At 36.3% G+C, this 13,579-nt stretch overlaps 1 protein-coding gene across 8 annotated transcripts in view; it reads left to right on the top strand.

Moving 5' to 3' along the window:
- The window catches only part of Bre1 (E3 ubiquitin-protein ligase Bre1), a 385,362-nt gene that overhangs the window by 77,951 nt on the left and 293,832 nt on the right, over positions 1 to 13,579 (top strand). The window lies entirely within an intron of this gene.

Consider the following 13,579-nt stretch of genomic DNA (forward strand, 5'->3'; position numbering starts at 1 on the left):
CTCTACTGTATCAGAATCACTGCTGAAACCAGGAGACCAGACCTGCACATAATATTCCAAGTGAGGTCTTATCAGTGCCTTGTAAAAAGGCAAATGACTTCCTTATCTTTACCTGTCAGAGTTGGTTTCAACATTCCAATTATCCTCTGAGTTTTTTGTAATCCTTGCTATATAGTCCTTGAACTTCAATTTCCCATCCATCAAAACTCCAAGATCCTTAGCCTGATCAGTTTCTTCTGCCTAATCATGCCGAAGTGCATGCCTTTACATATACTAACATTTACTGACAGTCATTTTCACGTTCACAATTACAGCCTATTTAAATTATTCTTCATATCAGCCAAACTACTAATTACCCTACCTATATTTGCATCATCACTAAATAGCTGTATGTCGCTTGTCAAATTCTTCCCATTGTTATTTATGTATAGATTGAATAACAATGAACCAAGGACTGATCTTTGCAGTACACCACTGGTTATCTTAAATCTTGCAGCCTCACATCACCCCCAATACCACGTTTTTGATAACTGTTGGTCAGCCATCCTCTTATCCATGCCAGTATTTTATAATCCATTCCCATATTCTCCAATTTATGCAACATTCTTCCATTCTGTATTCTGTCCTTACCAAAAGCCTTAACAAAATCCAAAATGTAACATGGTGTATCCATTCCCTTTCTCTCAATGGTAACTTTATTATAGAATGTGAGCATGTCGCTCAAACATGACCTTCCCATAGTAAACTCATGCTGTTCATTGCAAAGTATAGATTCTCTGTCAATGCATTTCTGTATGCTGTTCCTAACTAATTTTTCCAAAATCTTTGCCACCACTCAAGAGATACTGATAGGTCAGTAGTTGAATACATCAGTATTTGCATCTTATCTTAACAAATCTTTCACATTCAATCTGTGTTCTGTGTTTTGTATACATGGTTATACAAGCTACAGAATTAAGGTATGAAATCAACCCTGTCTTACTGTTATGAACTATTTTGAAAATAAATTAGAATCTGCATGTCATGAATATCAGATAGTGAGAAACATGGTGATGAAAACATTCAAAAATCACATTTTTAATGGTACTTTTTTTTTTATTAATCCCATACACAAGAGATCTATGGAATTACTATAAGCACAATGCAGTTTGTGGAGTGTAGATGAAGACTGAGATAGAAGTAGTTTTTTGACTAGTTGCAGGTTGAGAATACATTATGAGGAAGACTGTTCCAGAGGACAGAAGTGGATGGAATGGAAGCAGGTTCAGTGTCTTTGCAGTTGCACTGCTTAATACAAGAGCAGCAGCTGTTTCTCAGCATCCCTTTACTGTGAGATAGAGGTTGATATGAATCTGTCAGATAAGGATCATCTATGAGACTAATTGCTTGCCTCTGGACATAGTCAAGGATTTGAAGGAAAGTTGTAGGTGCACTACCCCAAACATGTGAGCAGTATACTAAACATGGGCAGATTTGGGATTTATATATAGTTAAAATTTGGTTAGGTGTAAAATTGGCTCTTGAAAGAAAGAAAATGCCAGGTTTCTTGGTTGCTGAGGATGCTATTGATGTGATGTGTTTATGCCTGAAAATACTGGAGGTAAACATTAGTCCATGCGAAAATATCTGATCTTGTGTGGTGATTTATGTATTACAGAGGGTAAGGATAGGTGAGCTGGAATCTCTTTTCCACGAGAAAAGGCAAAACTGTGTTTGTGGCGTTGCACATCACAAAGTTATCTTCACCTGATTGAAGGATAGTGTATAGATCAATGTGTAAGGCACTAGTTGTAAGTGATCATGTAGTCAGGGATGTCAGAGTACTGCATGGCTTGTCAAATGAAGAGAATGATTTGAAAGTTTTTCTTTTGGTTATACTATAAATTAGAGATGCCAATAAATTATATTCTTGGGTTAATCCTTTATCCAAGTTTAAACAAAGTTGGTGCTTGAAATTCATGACTGGGCGACTCATATATAGAGGCTAATGAATTCACATTACAAATAATACAAAACACACATCCTTTTTGTTCGCATTTTATGCATTATGGGAAGGGCCACTACCCAGACTGGTTTTGTCCTTTATTGAGGTCTCATCAGTGGGAGCCAGATCCAGAAGGGATACTAAGGTTGATATAATGCAGCAGTCATATATTTCCATATACAGGTGGTGAAAAAAAGGCATATCACCTAATTATTAAATTACACTACATCAGAGATAGATGGCCTTTTCCATAATGCATAGCATTATACACACCTGAAAGGATGTGTGCTTTGCATCATGGAATACTAAGGCAATTAATGTGAAGTCATTATTCTCTATACACAAGTAACTCAGTGGTGAAGAAAAATATTTTGGAAAAATTTGGAAAAAAGAGCAAAGCTAGTAATAATGGCAAATACGTGTTGGATTTCTGTTCAGGACATTGGACTGGTTATTACTAACATCATGTTCCAACATAAAAATAGGCACAAATTCACATGGAAAGAAAAGGCAAGGAATAAGAAAAGTCTCATTGACTATGTTATTGTTTATAGTGATGTTTTCTCCCTGGTGCAGAACAACAGAGTGTACAGAGGATTTGAAATTGGAAGTGATCGCCATCTAGTCTTGATCAGGATAAAATAGAATTTCATATTGAAAAGAATAACAAGTAAGAAAATTTTAAAGAGAATAAAAGTTGATCAGCTCTTAGATGCGAACTGTAGACTAAAATACACAAACATTATTCAAGAAGAAAGCATATCAAAAGTTTCTGGCAAATTAGTCAGCTTGTACCAGAGACAAATGTAAGAAAGCTAAACAAAAGTCATGGGAAGACTTTGTGAAGAACATAGGAAATAAATATCAAGAAGGTGACAAAATATTCTGGAGGTTGAAGAAGAAGTTTTCAGAAATGGAGGAAAGAGTGCTATAAAAGGAATTAGAGATGATGAAGGTGACATGAAAACTGGAGAAAAAGATATCCTTGATGTATGGAGTAATTACTTTGAAAAAATGCTAAATGAAACAATCAGTGACAGCACAGTGGTAAAAAAATACTCAACAGCCATGCAAACAGGAATACATATCCATAGTAGAAAAAGACATCAAAAGCCTGAAATGTGTAAAGGCTGCTGGAGTAGGTGATATTCAACAAGAAATGCTCAACTGTGGAGGTATAAATCATTCAGTGGCTGCACTGCATAGTTCAGAAGCCCTGGACAGAGGGATGAATTCCAGATGATTGGAGTAAAGCTCTCATAGTATCCACATATATAAAAAGGGAAATAGAACTGAATGTGAGAATTACAGAGGTATATCTCTACTCAGTGTTTATGGGTAAGATTTATGCAAGTATACTTGAGAAATGGTTGAGAAGGATTGTGGAAGGGAAGCTTGGTGAAGAACAAGCTGGATTCAGGTCAAATAACGGCTGTCAGGATCAGATTTTCACTTTAAGACAAATAGTTCAGAAATCATGGTAATATAACAAAGATCCATATTTAAGTTTTGTAGATCTGGAAAAAAAGGCGTATGACAAGTGGCAAGGTGCTATTCAAAATGCTACAGTTGTCTGGCATCAATGGGACATTATATGAGTCTTTATTTGAGTTTAAGTCAGCAGTTAAAATTGAAAGAAGTACAGGAAGATGGTTTAATGTTAAATATGGTGTCAGACAAGGATGTACATTATCCCCTCTGTTATTCATTATCTATATGGATCACATTATGAAAGATAATGGTATCAAACCTGATATCAAAATTGAAGATGTTAATCTCAGCTCTTTACTTTATGCAGATGATGTTATACTTCTAAATAAATCTGATACAAGTATGCAAGATTCCCTTACTAAATTGAATAACTGTGGTAATAGATATGGTATGAAGGTCAGCAATAACAAGACAAAGACAATGAAAATAGGCAGAAGTATTGAAAATATCAACTGCATTGTGAATGGAGAATCTATAGAACAAGTAAAACATTTCAGCTACTTAGGCACGGTTTTTAGTGAAGATGGTAAATTAAATATGGAAATAGACAACAGAATCAACAAAGCTGGTATGGTAGGAAGTCAACTGAATAAATTTATATGGAATAAGAGAACAATTAGTCAAAACACTAAATTAGCTGTATACAAGACAGTGTTCAAACCAACTTTAACTTATGGATCTGAGAGCTGGGTCAGGAGTAAACACTTGACCAAAGACTAGGGACCGTTAATATGAGTGTCCTGAGAAAGATTAGGGGCATAAACAGATGACATCAATAGCAATATCATATTAAAAACAAGGATATTAGGAAAGAACTTGACATTGTTAGTTGGAATGTGTCATCCAGGAATGTGTTAGCAGAGCTAATCTCAGGTGCTATGTTCACTTAAACAGAATGGGAGAAGAAAGATTATCAAAACAAGTGTTCTCTGCCAGTTTGTCAGGAAAAAGACCTAGAGCAGTGGTGGCGTACCTATTGCACACCTGACAATTTTGCTGGCACGTCAACGATTTACATGTGATATCCTTTTATACGCTTATAAATTATTCAGCCTTTTTTTTTTTTTTTTTTTTTTTTTTTTTAATTGTTACAATATGTACAAGTTAAATTTTGTTTTACAGCTATGAAGACATGAATTTGATTGGTGCTGTATTAACAAAAGCTCATGCAACCCAAAGACAAATGGAACTGACAATTTTTGAGTTGAAATGCTAATTCTCTTCAACCGAATTTCATAACATCTGCAAGTGTCATAACATTCACTATATATTTCTTTGTTTTAAGACATTCACGTCGGGGTGTCGTTTATTGTTCTGACAGAACTTATCATTACTGGTGGGCTCAACTCATACAAAGTTTGAACCCATGATTGGTTTTTATTGCCTTGTTTGCATTTGAGCTGGAAGGGGAACTCACACATCCGCCAGTAGGCAGAAATAAGCAGCGGCTAGTGCATTATTGTTGTGTATGTGCACTATTTTGTTTTTGCTACTGTAAATGGGAATTATAAAGATAATTTAATTTAGGCATATAATAAAATGTTGATTTTTTTGAAACTATAAAAAATGCATTTGATTTAAGTTGTGAATTATTTTGTTACAGTTCTACCGAACATGGCTGGTGAAAATAAAAAACAAAAATTATCACAGTCAAGCAGCAGAGAGTTCCAAAGCTGGTGGACTGAAGATTATAGCATGATTAATAAAGACAATAAAGCAATATGCGTTTTATGTTCCTGGACAGTTGTGTGCAGAACGTCGTCAGTAAAACGGCATTATGAGATAAACCATAAATAGCTCCTTGAGAAAAGCAAGGACGAACAGAAAGAATTTATTGCACGGGTAATTAAAAATAGGAATATCCAGTCAACAACCCTAATGAAATTTATCAGCAGTCGTTCAAATATAACTGCTGCTAGTTTTTTTGCCTCAAATGTAATTGCTTGTAGTGATGGGGAATATATAAAAGAAGCATGGTTAAAATATGAACCAGTTCTCTTTGAAGATTTTGAAAACAAGGAAAAAATTATTCAAAGAATAAAAGATATGCCTTTGGCTAGAAACACAGTGAAAGATAGAATCATAAAAATGGCTAAAAATATAACTAATCAGCAAAAAACAGATATAAAATCTTCTGGTTTAATTTCTCTTTGTCTTGATGAGAGTACTGACATAACTGGATCAGTTCGTTTAGCAATTTTTATTTCTTATTGTGTTGGGAATAACGTCAAAGAAGAATTGATAAGTTTAACATCATTAGCAACAACAACAAAAGGAATAGATATTTGCAATGCAGTTGTAAATGCACTTGCTGAAAGAGATATAGATCCCTCCAGAATTGTATCAGTAACTACTGATGGTGCTCGCAGTATGACTGGAGAGGAAAATGGGTTCGTCAATTTATTTACCAAATATATTGGACATTCAGTTCTGGGTTTTCATTGTATTATACATCAGCAGGTTTTGTGTGCAAAGGCTAGTTTCAAGCCACTGGAAGATATTATGAGCATTGTAACAAAATTGGTCAATTTTATATCGGCACGCGCTTTAAATAATGAAAATTTATAGAATTATTAAATGAGGTAAACTCGGTGTACAGTGGTTTACTTATGTACAACAACATCCAATGGTTAAGTCATGGGAAAGTTCTTCAAAGATTTGTTGAGTGTTTAGATGAAGTCAGACTTTTTTTACATAATGAGAAAATCATTGAAAAATACAATCAATTAATGAATGTCGAATTGCTTTCAAAGTTAATGTTTTTTACTGATTTGTGTTTACATTTAAATGAATTAAATGTTAAACTGCAAGGTGTTAACAAGACAATTATTGTCATGTTTGATTTAATCAAATCATTCGAAGCTAAATTATCAATTTTTAATCGTGACGTCATTTCCAATACCTTCCGATATTTTCCAAATACAAAAAAAGTCTTTGCAGATCTAGAATCCCATGAAAAAACAGATCAAGTTAAATTGACAAAAGAGTTTTCTACAGTTATTCAGTCGATAATCAACGAATTTTCTTCAAGATTTCCGCAGTTCAGGCAATTTGCAGAGACATCAAAATTTATTTTGCATCCGGACACAACATCAACAGATAAACTCAATTTGGAGATTTTCGAGTGGCTGAATTTGGAAGATATAGAAATGCAACTAATCAATTTTCAATCTAGTTCTATATGGAAACAAAAGTTTGTCGATTTTTTTTTTTTTTTTTTATTTTGGTTTAACCAATAAGAATACAATTTGGTCGGCTAAATCCCAAATTGCCAGCCCATCCTCGTTCGTTCAGTATCAAAGTAGATACCCAACAGGGTGCACCACGAGAAGGTGAGGATTGGACATTAGGTCAGAAGCCCTGGTCAGTTTTCCGCATTCCTTTAAAGGCTATGTGGAGGTCTCCTCTCAGTTATACAGCTTTGACCCTTAAGCACCCCTTAAGCAAACCACCCTTACTAACACCATGTTCCAACATAAAAATGTGCACAAATTCACATGGAGAGAAGAGGCTAGGAATAAGAAAAGTCTCATTGACTATGTTATTGTTGATAGTGATGTTTTCTCCTTGGTGCAGGACACCAGAGTGTACAGAGGATTTGAAATTGGAAGTGATCACTATTTAGTCTTGAGCAGGATAAAATTGAATTTCATATTGAAAAGAATAACATGTAAGAAAGTTTTAAAGCGAATAAAAGTTGAGCAGCTCTCAGATGTGAACTGTAGACTAATATACAGAAATATTATTGAAAAGAAAATGAAAGAGTTTGAGAACAGGAATCAAACCTTGGAGATTCAGTGGCAAACTCTGTAGGAAACATTGATTGATTCTGCCAGAGAGGCATGTGGTGAGGTTGTGTGCAAGGATAAAAAAATCAGAACTCCCTGGTGGACACAGGAAGTTAAAGAGGCAGTGAAGGAAAAGAAGAAAGCATATCAAAAGTTCCTGGCAAATAAGTCAGCTTTTACTCTTACAGAATACAGAGATAAATGTAAGAAAGCTAAACAGTGTGTAAAACTAGCTAAACAAAAGTCATGGAAGGACTTTGGCAAGAATATAGAAAATAAATATCAAGAAGGTGGCAAAATATTCTGGAGGTTGTTGAAGAAGCTTAGGAATGGAGGAAAGAGTGCTGTAAAAGGAATTAGAGATGATAAAGGTGAAATGAAAACAGGAGAAAAAGATATCCTTGAAGTATGGAGTAATTACTTTGAAAAACTGCTAAATGAAACAAGCAGTGATAACAGCACAGTGATAAAAAACACTGACCAGGCATGCAGTCAGGAATACATATCCATACTTGAAGTCGAAAAAACCATCAAAGGCTTGAAATGTGGAAAGGCAGCAGGAGTAGATGATATTCGACCAGAAATGCTCTGGTATAAAAGTCTTGCAGTGGCTGCACTGCATAGTTCAGAAGGGGTGGACAGAGGGACGAATTCACGATGATTGGAGTAGAGCTCTCATAGTACCCATATATAAAAAGGGAAATAAAACTGAATGTGAGAATTACAGAGGTATTTCCCTACTGAGTGTTCCTGGCAAGATCTATGCAAGTATACTTGAGAAACGGTTGAGAAGAATTGTGGAAGAAAAGCTTGGTGAAGAACAAGCTGGATTCAGGCCAAATAGAGGCTGTCAGGATCAGATCTTCACTTTACGACAAATAGTTGAGAAAGCATGGGAATATAACAAAGATCTGTATTTAAGTTTTGTCGATTTGGAAAAGGCATATGACAAAGTGCCAAGAGAGAAGCTATTCAATACGCTGCAGTTATATGGTGTGAATGGGGCATTATATCAAGCAATACTTAGTCTTTATTTGAGTTGTGAGTCAGCAGTTAGAATTGAAGGAAGTACAGGAAGATGGTTTAAAGTTAAATCTGGTGTGAGACAAGGATGTACATTATCCCCTCTGTTATTCATTATCTATATGGATCACATTATGAAGGAATGTGGTATTAAACCTGATATCAAAATTGGAGATGTTAATGTCAGCTCTTTGCTTTATGCGGATGATGTTATACTTCTAAATAAATCCGCTACAAGTCTGCAAGATTCTCTGACTAAATTGAATAGCTGTTGTAATAGATATGGTATGAAGGTCAGCAATAAAAAGACAAAGACAATGAAAATAGGCAGAATCATTGAAAATGTCAACTGTGTTGTGAATGGAGAACCTGTGGAACAAGTAAAACATTTCAGCTACTTAGGCACAATTTCTACTGCATGCTCACCAAAATGGATGGTAAACTAAATATGGAAATAGACAACAGAATCAGCAAGGCTGGTATCGTGGGAAGTCAATTGAATAAATCCATATGGAATAAGAAAGAAATTAGTCGGAACACTAAATTAGCTGTATACAAGACAGTGTTCAAACCAATTTTAACTTATGGATCTGAGAGCTGGGTCAGAAGTAAAACACTTGACAAAAGACTAGAGACCGCAGATATGAGAGTCCTGAGAAAGATTAGAGGCGTGAACAGATGGCATCAATGGCAATATCATATTAAAAATGAGGATATTAGGAAAGAACTTGACATTGTCAGCATCCATGAATGCGTTAGCAGAGCTAATCTCAGATGGTATGGTCACTTAAATAGAATGGGAGAGGAAAGATTAGCAAAACAAGTGTTCTCTGCCAGGTTGGCAGGAAAACGACCCAGAGGAAGACCAAGATATAGGTGGATTGATATGGTACAAAGTGCCTTAGACGATAGAAATATAAGATCTGATAATGTTGGTGTCTTGACAAGTAACAGACTGATTTGGAGGAAAATTGTAGATAGGAAGTTAGTAATGATGTAGTTTTTTCATGTAGTACTGTCATATCCTGTACACCCCTTGAGGGTACATGGCAGGAATTTGATGATGATGATGATGAAGTTTGTCGATTTGAGAAATGACTTGGAAATAATGGAAAATAATCGATTCTTGGGGGCAATTAAAAAGAATGCAGAAGAGGAAATATTGAGAACTTTTGGAATACCATTCCTGAAAATTTTTGTTTTTTAAAAAAACTAGCGATGGCTATATTATCAATTTTCTCCCCTACATATGCTTGTGAGTCATTTTATAAAAGACAGTTTAAGAAATAGAATGACTGATAAATCTAGTTACGCATGTGTATTACTAAAAGTAACAAAATATGAACCTGATATAAAGCATTTGGCATCTAATGTACAACAGCAAAAAATCTCATTAATAAATTGATATATTAATGAGATTATTATGAAATTCTATATTAATTTTTAAACTTGTCTCAATAAAATTCTGTAATTAATTTTATATTAATTAATGTTAATTAATTAGTGTTGTATTAATTAGTTGCTGACATGCCCGGCATGTCAGCAACTCGATTTGTAAACTTTTGGCATGCAGACATAAAACGGTTTGCCACCACTGACCTAGAGGAAGATCAAGATATAGGTGGATTGATAGGGTAAAAAGTGCCTTAGAAGATAAAAATATAGGTTCTGATAGTGTTGGAGTCTTGACAGGTAACAGATTGATTTGGAGGAAAGTTGTAGATAGGAAGTTGGTAATGATGTATGTTTTTCATGTAGTACTATCATATCCTGTACACCCCTTGAGGGTACATGTCAGGAATTTGATGATGACCTTTTTCACTACTCGTATATGGGAAATATATGGCTTTTGCATTAATTCAACCTTTGTGATATCGATCTGGTATCTTCACAGTTGGCATTCTTATTGATTTGGCATCTTAGAATTTAGGATTGTTCTACAAACTTTAAATGGATGATCCCCAGGGAAAGCCATAGAGTTCGAGCGGGCGTTTGCACAATTCAGGAGTTTTTATAACTTTTGGAAACGAAATGGCCCGTTGAACTCCAGGTTGGGCTAGAGAAGCCAACAACCACTCTGATCATTGACAACAGTAGTCAGAGTCCCAGACTCTGAGTCCCCCCCCCCCCCTCATGGAAGCGAAATGAACCAACATAAGGTTCATGGCCATGGCCCTCAAAAATCGTAAAATCAATTTTACAAAAGCCAGGAACACAGACGAGGGGGGGTTCAAATACAGGCAGATATGGGAGCCAACTACTGCATGCTCACCAAACTTTTAGATAATAAAAACATCCAATAACATATATTCACTTTAAAAAGGGCGGGGGGGAATTCAAGGCTGTATTGCAGAATGCTGTGAAAGTAACACAGTAACTTGAGGAAGTCGCAAGAGACCCTCAAAACCATAGATTAAATCCATTAAAGTTTCTTGTATGCTCTGAGCAGATAAACCTTGAATTTTTTTTTAATTTTTTTTTTACGGAAATGTATGTTATTGGACAAGCAAACAGTGCCACTTTTTGTCAAAAATCTAGCCGCTTATGTTGCTGCTGTTGCAAGGCTGATTTCTGTTGCATTAAATGCCGAGAAAACCCTGTACCGGTTTCCTGCAAAAAATCAAAAACAGAGCCAGCCAAATGTTCCAGCTCTGGCAGATCACATCTTGCCAACTACAGAGGCTGCAAGTAATACTTGGCCACCCAAAGATCAACAAAAGGAAACCTAAGAGCCCATCAAAAACTCCATGGGCTGCACCTACAGCAAATGTTTATTACCCCCCCCCCCCCCCCCCCCGCAGTGGCACAACAAACATGTGCCTAGTATAAAGAGGTGGCGGCTTCAAAACCTCTAGATAAAAACTGAACCCCAATGCCCAACCAAATCCAGCAAAGCTACAGTCATAGCAGCCACTCAGGGCAAAATGTTAATTGAGTTCAGCAAAGCAAACCCCAGCCCAGACTCCACAAACAAGGTTTGTGAGAGACACACACAAGTTAACCATTGACTGCACTTGTCGATGGTTAACAAACGTAGAAGGCCAAATTCTTTACAGATTGTGTTCTGGAATCCAAATGGTCTAGGAAACGAAATGCATGAACTACAAGAATTTGACACATTATAGTGCTTAGGTAACCCTTCTAAACGATATGCAGCTTTGATCACTGACAACTCAAAGCTCAGGAACTAATGTTCTATACTGAAATGACAGACCCAGTGCAAGTGGGGGTTGCACAGCTATATTTGTCAAGCTCAATATAGAACACGATGAAATTGTAAATCCTGCAACTACCAAAAATATATTCTGAATATGTAACTCTCCAAACATACAGTTACTAGAAGCAGACTTGACTGAAATTCTAGACAAAAATGAATCAGTGCTGGTATCAGGAGACCTGAACACTAAGCACACAGCCTGGAATAGCAGAACCACAAATCAAAACGGTAGAATCTCAATGACTCTGCTGCAACCAGGAACACAATGATCATGGGGCCTCCAGAACCCATGTACTTCCTGATGTCCTTGATATAGCGATACTACAAAATATCACACATCAGTACCAAATACGGGAAATGGTTAACCTTATCTCCAACTATATCCCAGATTGAGTCACAACTGTCAACTGAACAAAGCTAACTACTGCTCTATACGAATCTTTTGGGTCAGTTCCTGCCATAGACTCAAAGGAAAAATCGACGACTCAATTTTGAGCTTAGAAATGCAGATAACAACTGCATTAACAGCTGCCATGCACAAACTCCAACTGACTTCTGGACAAGATTTAAAAACCTGATCCCTGAAAATAGCAGATCATGTCAATACAACAGAATGCTAGCTCAAGAACACTGATAAATCAACAGCTGTTGATTTATCAGTGCTCAATAGGGATACATAGGGATACAAAGTATCCCTTTTCGATTTCGATAGTATCAACGTTGTTGATACTATCGAAATCAACAACGTTGGACAAAGCAGTCCTGAAAAACAGAGGACCAGATGCTCTGTAAAATGGCCAAACCTCTACGCACAGCCATAAATTTCTACCAGTAATTCATAGTAAGTGCAGTCTGGTTTACCGTGATATAGACAAATTTGAAACCTTTGCCAACAGCCTAGAGAAGCATGTAGTCCAAATTACATTCATGCAGATCTAGACTTCATCAGTAAAGTACACACATGAATACTGTATGCACAGAGTACATAAACTCCATCCAACTGATATCACCTGCTAAGATACATGAAATCATCACTAAACTTAAGAATAGGGAAAGCACCAGGCCCAAATGGGATTTCTTACAAAAACATCAAATGCCTGCCACATAAAGCTGTGATGCACATTGTTGCTATTATTAACACAATATTAAGATATCACTACTTTCTTGCATGGTGGAAAGTAGCAGATGTAATCTTAATCCCAAAACCTGGAAAAGCAGTACACCTTCCCCAAAATTATTTCCCATTCAGCCTGCTTTCCTGTTTAGGAAAAATAGCTGAGAGGGTGATACTAATAAGACTTCAGAAGGTCACTAAAGAATCAAATGTCATCCCAGATGAGCAGTTTGAATTCTGGAAGAATCGCTCCACAGAACAAATTCTTGCAGTCATGGTAAACATCAGCATAAGGTTCAACTGGAAGCAGCACACAGGTGATCTTCCTGGACATTGCCAAAGCATTCGACAAATTGTGGCACAATGGGCTTCTCTTTAAACTCCCTCAGGCTAAATTTCCACTATAACTGGTCAGACTTACCAAATCTTACCTCAGCAATCACAAACTCCAAGTTTAGCTATAGAGAATTAAATCATCTGAATGCAACATCACTGTAAGAATCCTCTAGGCTCCCTGCCATCACCTATACTCTTTGCTATCTATGTGGTTGACATTCCACACACTGTTGCCACCACAATAGCACTATATGCAGATGATACTACAATAATGGTCCACTCCTTGCAACCTGGACTGGCAACTGACAAACTGCAAAATGTTGTCTCAGTACCAGAACGATGGTTCAGAAAATGACAAATTGATCTTAATGCAGACAAGAGCACTGCTATGCTATTCACAAGAAAACAAATGTCCCTGGAGGACGAAGTTGTTGGGTTTGGCACTCCCTTTCTATGGCAGCCAGTATCCAAATACTTATGGATACAACTAGATAAAGGTTTTGCTTTGCAACTCATATTGATCATGTCTACTCAAAAGCAAAAAAAGTCAGATTTCAGCTAAAAAATTTCCAAAGTACAAAAAGATGTATGTGGAATCACTATCCCTTAAATTGCCTACGACACCA

This window comes from Typopeltis vanoorti, chromosome 24, assembly GCF_054136105.1.
Source record: "Typopeltis vanoorti isolate ZY-2024b chromosome 24, IOZ_Tvanoo_1.0, whole genome shotgun sequence".
NCBI lineage: Eukaryota > Metazoa > Arthropoda > Arachnida > Uropygi > Thelyphonidae > Typopeltis > Typopeltis vanoorti.